Source organism: Mobula birostris, chromosome X (genome assembly GCF_030028105.1).
Source record: "Mobula birostris isolate sMobBir1 chromosome X, sMobBir1.hap1, whole genome shotgun sequence".
Taxonomy (NCBI): Eukaryota; Metazoa; Chordata; class Chondrichthyes; order Myliobatiformes; family Myliobatidae; genus Mobula; species Mobula birostris.
Genome location: NC_092402.1, coordinates 30,264,422 through 30,270,921, shown reverse-complemented (window position 1 = coordinate 30,270,921; position 6,500 = coordinate 30,264,422). Strand labels below are relative to the sequence as shown.

Here is a 6,500-nt window from a genome sequence, read left to right as displayed (position 1 = left end):
GGCAAGCAGACGTAGGAAGAAATGGCTGACAGCCAGCCTCACTGTCTCAATGAATGAGTGATTTGAATGAACATAGAACAGTACAGCACAGTACAGTTCCTTCCCTGCACAATTTTGTGCCGACCTTTCAACCTACTCCAAGATCAATCTAGTGCTTCCCTCCCACATTGTTCTCTATTTTTTATTTCATCCACGTGTCTATCAAAGAGTCCTTTAAATGTCCCTAATGTTTACCACTGCCCCTGGCAGCGTATTCCACGCACCCACCACTCTGTGGTGAAAACACCACCTCTGACATCCTCCCTATTCTTTTCTCTAATATCCTCTCATCAAGTCAAATCTCATCCTCCTCCACTTCAAAGAGAAAAGCCCTAGCTCACTCAACCATTCCTCATAAGGCATGCTGTCTAATCCAGGCTGCATCCTGGTAAAACTCTTGTGCACCCTTGCACCCTCTCTAATGTTTTCACATATCTTCTATAATTAGATGACCAGAGCAGAGCACAATACTCCACATGTGGTCTAACCAGAGTTTTATAGAACTGCAACATTACCTTGTGGCTCTTGAACTCAGTCCCCTCACTAATGAAGGCCAGCACACCATATGTGGCCTTAACCCCTATCAAAAGCTGAGAGACTTTATAAGGCATTGGTCAGACCACACTTGGAAGATTGTGAGCAGTTTTGGGCCCCTTATCTTAAAGTTATGTGTTCTGCATTATAGAAGATCCAGAGGAGGATCATGAGAATGATGCTGGGAATGAAAGAGTTAACATATGAAGATCGTTTGGTGGCTCTAAGCCTGTATTTGCTGGAGTTTAGAAGGAGGGGTGATCTCATTGAAACCTATCGAATATTTAAAGGCCTTAATAGTGTGGATTTGGAGAGGATGTTTCCTATAGAGGGGGAGTCTAGGACCAGAGGGAACAGCCTAAGAATAGAAGGACATCCCCTTAGAACAGAGATGAGGGAGAATTACTTTAATCAGAGGGTGGTGAATCTGTGAAATTCAATGCCTGTGAAGGGCAAGTCATGGGTATATTTAAAGTGGAGGTTGATAGGTTCTTGATTAGTCAGGGTGTCAAAGGATATGGGGAGAAGGCAGGAGAATGGGGTTGAGGGGGATGATAAATCAGTCAGGATGGAATGGTAGAGTAGACTTGACGGGCTAAATGACCTAATTCTGCTCTTATGTCTTATGATCTTATCAATTTTTGTGGTAACCTTGAGGGATCTATGGACGTGTACCCCGAGATCCCTCTGTTTCTCCACACTACTAAGAGTCCTGCTATCTCTGCCTTCAAGTTTGACTTTCTAAAATGTATCACTGCACACTTTTTCAGACTAAACTCCATCTCTGCCACTTCTCTGTCCAGGTCTGCATCTTATCATTGTCCCTTTGTACCCTATAACAAACTTCCACACAACACCACCAATCTTTGTGTCATCTGCAAATTTACTCATCCACCCTTCCACTTCCCCACCCAAATTACTTATAAAAATTATAAACAGCAGGAGTCCCAGAACAGGTCCCTGCTGAACACTACTGGTGAAGAACAAACAAAGCACATGGAAATGTTACATTCTATTCCCACCTGGCAGAAGCTGCCTGGAGCTCCACAACAGCTCACAAATACTCATCGGTGTTTATGAAGTGTACACAAGAGTGGAATTTATCAGCTGGAGAGGACCTGTGTCATAAACAAGTCTCACTTTGAGATGTACAACTAGGCTAGTTATCATATTCTGCCTGTGTGATGTACAATTGAACAGCATTAACATTGCATTTTCTAATTTGAGGTAAACTGCTTCATATCTTTTTCCCTTTTCTCTCTTCTGATCTACCCAGGTTCACACACACCCTTCCTCCCATCCCCCATCCCCCATGCCTCATCCCACATCCCCCATGCCTCATCCCACTGATCCTGTATGCCAAATCACCTACCTTATATGGTTCCACTCTTCACCTTCCTTTCTTATCAGATTCCATCACCAGCAGCTCTTTGGTGTCTCCACTAATCACCATCCAGCCTCTGCTGTGACTTTCACCCTTCCATCTTCTACTTTACTCCATCTACCAACCAACTCGTCATCACCTGAATCGACCTATTGCCTGCTAGCTCTTGCTTCACCACTCCCCTCACTCTTTATACTATCTCCCCCTATTCTTTTGGTCTATGGAGGGCCTTGACCTGAAACATCAACTTTCCATTTCTTTCCACAGATGTTATCTGAGCCGCTGAGTTCCCCACCAATTCGTCTTATTGATTCGCTTTAAGACGCGAGGGTCGGGCAGGTCTCGCTTTAAGATGCACCACTTGGGCCGGCCTCGCTTTAAGACGCACCACTTGGGCCGGCCTCGCTTTAAGACGCACCACTTGGGCCGGCCTCGCTTTAAGACGCACCCCACTTGGGCCGGCCTCGCTTTAAGACGCACCACTTGGGCCGGTCTCGCTTTAAGACGCACCACTTGGGCCGGCCTCGCTTTAAGACGCACCACTTGGGTCGGCCTCGCTTTAAGACGCACCACTTGGGCCGGCCTCGCTTTAAGACGCACGCTGGTCGGTGGTGCCGGTTTCGGTGAGTTGATGGTGCTGTTTATGAATCCGGGGATGGATCGGGAGGAAAATATCGGCGGTTGGGAAACGGAGGGTGGGGAGAGCGGAGGTGTGGGGGATGGAAGTAAGGGAAGGGGAAGAGGGAAAACGGAACGGAGGAAGTCGGGCGTGTGTTTGCCGACAGGGTTTCACTGGCCATGACTTGCACTTGGAGCCCGAGGCCTGGATGACTAGGCCTTATATCGAGTGGTGGGTTGTGACGGGCTCTTGTAGACCCTGGCCGATGTAATTGGCTGTAGGCGAAGGCCTACGATGTGGTGACCGGGTTGCAGCAGAACCAAATAAATGGGTTGGTCCCCGGGCTCAACTGCCGACCAGGGCCGCTCTAATCTCTCTTTACGCTGTCACAAATGTTAATGCTTTGAAGTTTATAATTTCTCCTACCTGATCTGTTTAGTTTTGTAAATTATGCTACAAGGAACGCCAATACAATTAACTCTTCCTCATCGCTAAACTCCAGGGCCCTTGAAAATCTTTTTTTGTATTCGTTCTCTTATCACCGCTTTCTTGTGATATAACTAATGCACAGTTTAATGTTCAGCAGTGTTGAAATGAAATAGTCTGTATGAATAGCAAAGTTTTCCACGGCATCGCGATACATGTCACAATAATGTACCAATTTCTCGTTTAATATCTTTTTGCTTTTCATGATGGGCCACCTGCTTTGGGTGCATAATGTTGTGTCTGTGGATGTCCACAAGTGTGCCTGAGGATTTGGGATTGGCAAACTGAGCTAGAGCTAGTTAAACTTGTATATAATCCAATACTGAGGTGACACTGATATACAATGAGAAAATGATTGGGTTGCTGTAGCCTCGAGTAGAATTTTCAATGGTACTGCCTCCAGTGTCCCCACTGTGGGAACATATTCATTGGTGGAATTTGGATCCATTATATTCAGCCATGAAATCAAGTTTCCTATGAATACACTGCTACCTTGCAGAGTGCTGACCATTATATCACCACTTTTTCTTCAGTCTGAACTTCAAAGTAAATACATTGTCAATGTGTATAATCTGTCACCATATAGGATCCTGAGATTAATTTTATTGCGGTCATTAGTCAAGTCTGCGCTGCCATTCCATCATGGCTGATTCATTATCTTTCTCAACTCCAATCTCCTGCCTTCTCCCCATAACCTTTGACACCCTTACTAATCAAGAACCTATCAACCTCTGCTTTAAATATACGCAATGACTTGACCTCCCCAGCCATCTGTGGCAATGAATTTCACCCTCTGACGAAAGAAATTCCTTCTCATCTCTGTTCTAAATGGGCATCCCTCTGTTCTGAGACTCTGCCCTCTGGTTCTAAATTCACCCACTATGGGAAGCATTGTCTCCATATCCAATCTAGCTGTACTGTATTGTTTGGGCACTATACCATGTATACAGTAAATAAAGATCAAGTGTTAAAATTGTACCAACATAACAGCAAAACATTGAATATGGTGCAAAGCCTTTTGGATTAAGAACAGAGCAGAGCCTAGAGGAAAATTAAGATAACCAGATGACTTTGGCAAAAGGAAACAAATAGAAAGGGAAAAAATTGAATATACTCAGTGGAAATATTAGTCCAATGGTAGACTTGTCAAGAGAATTTGGTTGTTGCTTTGCTAAAGAAACTGGATTTCGTCTGTCACTTTAGCATGCAATAAAGGACAGTTCGAGAGTTTTGTATTCATGACAATTGTTACTTCATAAACACAAGAGATTCTGCAGATGCTCGAAATCCAGAGCAACACACACAAAATGCTGGAAGAACTCAGCAGGTAAGGAAGCATCTATAGAAATGAATAAACTGTTGACATTTTGGGCCAAAACCCTTTAACAGGACTGGAATGCAAGGGGGGAAATGCCAGAATAAGAAGGTGGGGGCAGAGGAAGAATGACAAACTAAAAGGTGATAGGTTAAGCCAGGTGGGTGGGGGAGGGGGAATGAAGTCAGAAGCTGGGAGGTGGTGGGTCGAAAAGACAAAAGGCTGGAGAAGAAAGAATCTGATCGGAGTGGACCTAGGAGAAAGGGAAAGAAGTGCACTGGCGGGGGGGGGGGGGTTGATAGGCAGGTGAGGAGAAAAGGTAAGAAGCCAGAGTGAGGAATAGAATAGAAGAATAGGAGAGGAGAAAAAATTATCAGAAGGTGAAATCAATATTCATGCTATCAGGTTTGAGATGACTCGGATGGAATGTGAGATGTTGCTCCTCCACCCTGAGAGTGGCCTCATCCTGGCAGAAGAGGAGGCTGTGGACTGACATGTTGGAATGGGGATAGCAATTAAAGTGGTTGTCTGTGGGATATTCGGCTTTCGGTGGATAGAGTGGAGATGCTCGACAAAGCGGTCCCTCAATCTATGTCAGGTCTCACCAATGTAGAGAACACTGCATCAGAAGCACCAGATACAGTTGATGACCTGCTACCTCACTAGAAGGACTATTTGAGGCCTTAAATGGAGGTGAATGGGCAGATGTAGCATTTCTTTTGCTTGTAGGGATACGTACTAGGAGGGAGATTAGTAGTGAGTGATGAATGGACAACCAAATCATGGAGGGAGCAATCGTTGCGGAAAGCAGGAAGTCGGGGAAGATAAAGATGTGTTTGGTGGTAGGATCCCGTTGCAGAGAATGATGTATTGGAGAATGAGTTTAGAGAAAGTGGGAGGAGCCAAAGTAGAAATTGACAGTGAGGACCAGTTCCGTCAGAAGCAGGAGGGTGGTGGTGGAGGGGAACTGGAATTGTTACTTCCCTTGTTCCCTTGTCACTAGATGCATTTAAGGTGGAGGTTGATAGTTCTTGATTAGTCAGGGTGTGAAAGGTTATGGGGAGAAGGCAGGAGAATGGGGTTGAAAGAGAAATGGATCAGCCATGATGCAATGATGGAGCAGACTCAATGATTTGAATGGCCTAATTTTGCTCTTATGTCTTATGCTCTTATGGAATAATAGTTCAATGACCAGTGCCAAGGGCAGATGGAGAACTGCGTCAGAGATACCTTAACAAAAAAAATGAGAAGTCAACTTGGTGAAACTGCGATGTTGGAATACATTCATAGTAAGCAGTGTTGATAAACCAAAACAAAATGTTGCGTTCTTGCTTTCATTAAGTTGTGGGATGTGGACATCATAGATTATCCCAGCACTTATTGCCCATTCCCTAGTGCCCCTGGAGATGAGTGTCAAATTTGGTGGCTGGAGTTTCAGTTGTCAAATGAGAAAAGGGTGGCAGATTTCAATGGAGGACATTAGTGAACCAAATGGATTTTTAGTTTAACTCAGTACTTTCATGATTACCACTACAAAGCCTGTCCCTTTCTAGGTTTATTTATTTAATTATTTGAATTTAAATTTCCCAGGATTTGATCTTGTGACTCTAGGTTAAGAGTTCAAACTTTACACTGCTTGAATGACAACTTAATGTCTGTTCCACCATACACTGCCATATAGTCTGGTTGTGAATAGCAGTGAACAATTAATCTACAAACTGAAGGAGGAACTTTCTAAGAAAATCTCCATTCTCTATAGAAACATGGCCCAGAATATGAGTGTTGACAATGTGACATTTGTAACCATATTTTGCCAGAAGTGGTAAAATATGGTTATAAGTAAGGTGGCCAGGCCCTGTGAAAGACTTGAGCAATAAGAAAAAAATCACCATAATCGTGCCAGTCAATGACCACCTTTCACACCCACCCATGATATTCAGCAATATTACTGTTGTTGGGAATCCCACTATCAATAGCCTAGGGGATCACCAATGACTAGAAACATCACTTGGTTAGCCTATGCCAAGTGACTTGCCAAAGCATTTTCTTCATCTTTCCGGAAGGTTAGGATGCATGGGATCCATGGTGAATGGCTGTTTGGATTCAGGACTAGCTTACCCGTA

General features: G+C 44.2%; 1 protein-coding gene across 2 annotated transcripts in view; it reads left to right on the top strand.

Moving 5' to 3' along the window:
* Nucleotides 1–2,456: 2,456 nt before the first annotated feature.
* The window catches only part of psmc5 (proteasome 26S subunit, ATPase 5), a 37,319-nt gene continuing 33,275 nt past the window's right edge, over nucleotides 2,457–6,500 (top strand). The window contains exon 1 of one of the 2 annotated variants that reach the window (XM_072249018.1): nucleotides 2,457–2,580. The gene's annotated coding sequence lies outside the window, so the exon portion shown is untranslated. Of the gene's footprint in view, nucleotides 2,581–5,587; nucleotides 5,667–6,500 lie in introns of those variants that run through there. The other variant, XM_072249019.1, reaches the window with a different exon arrangement.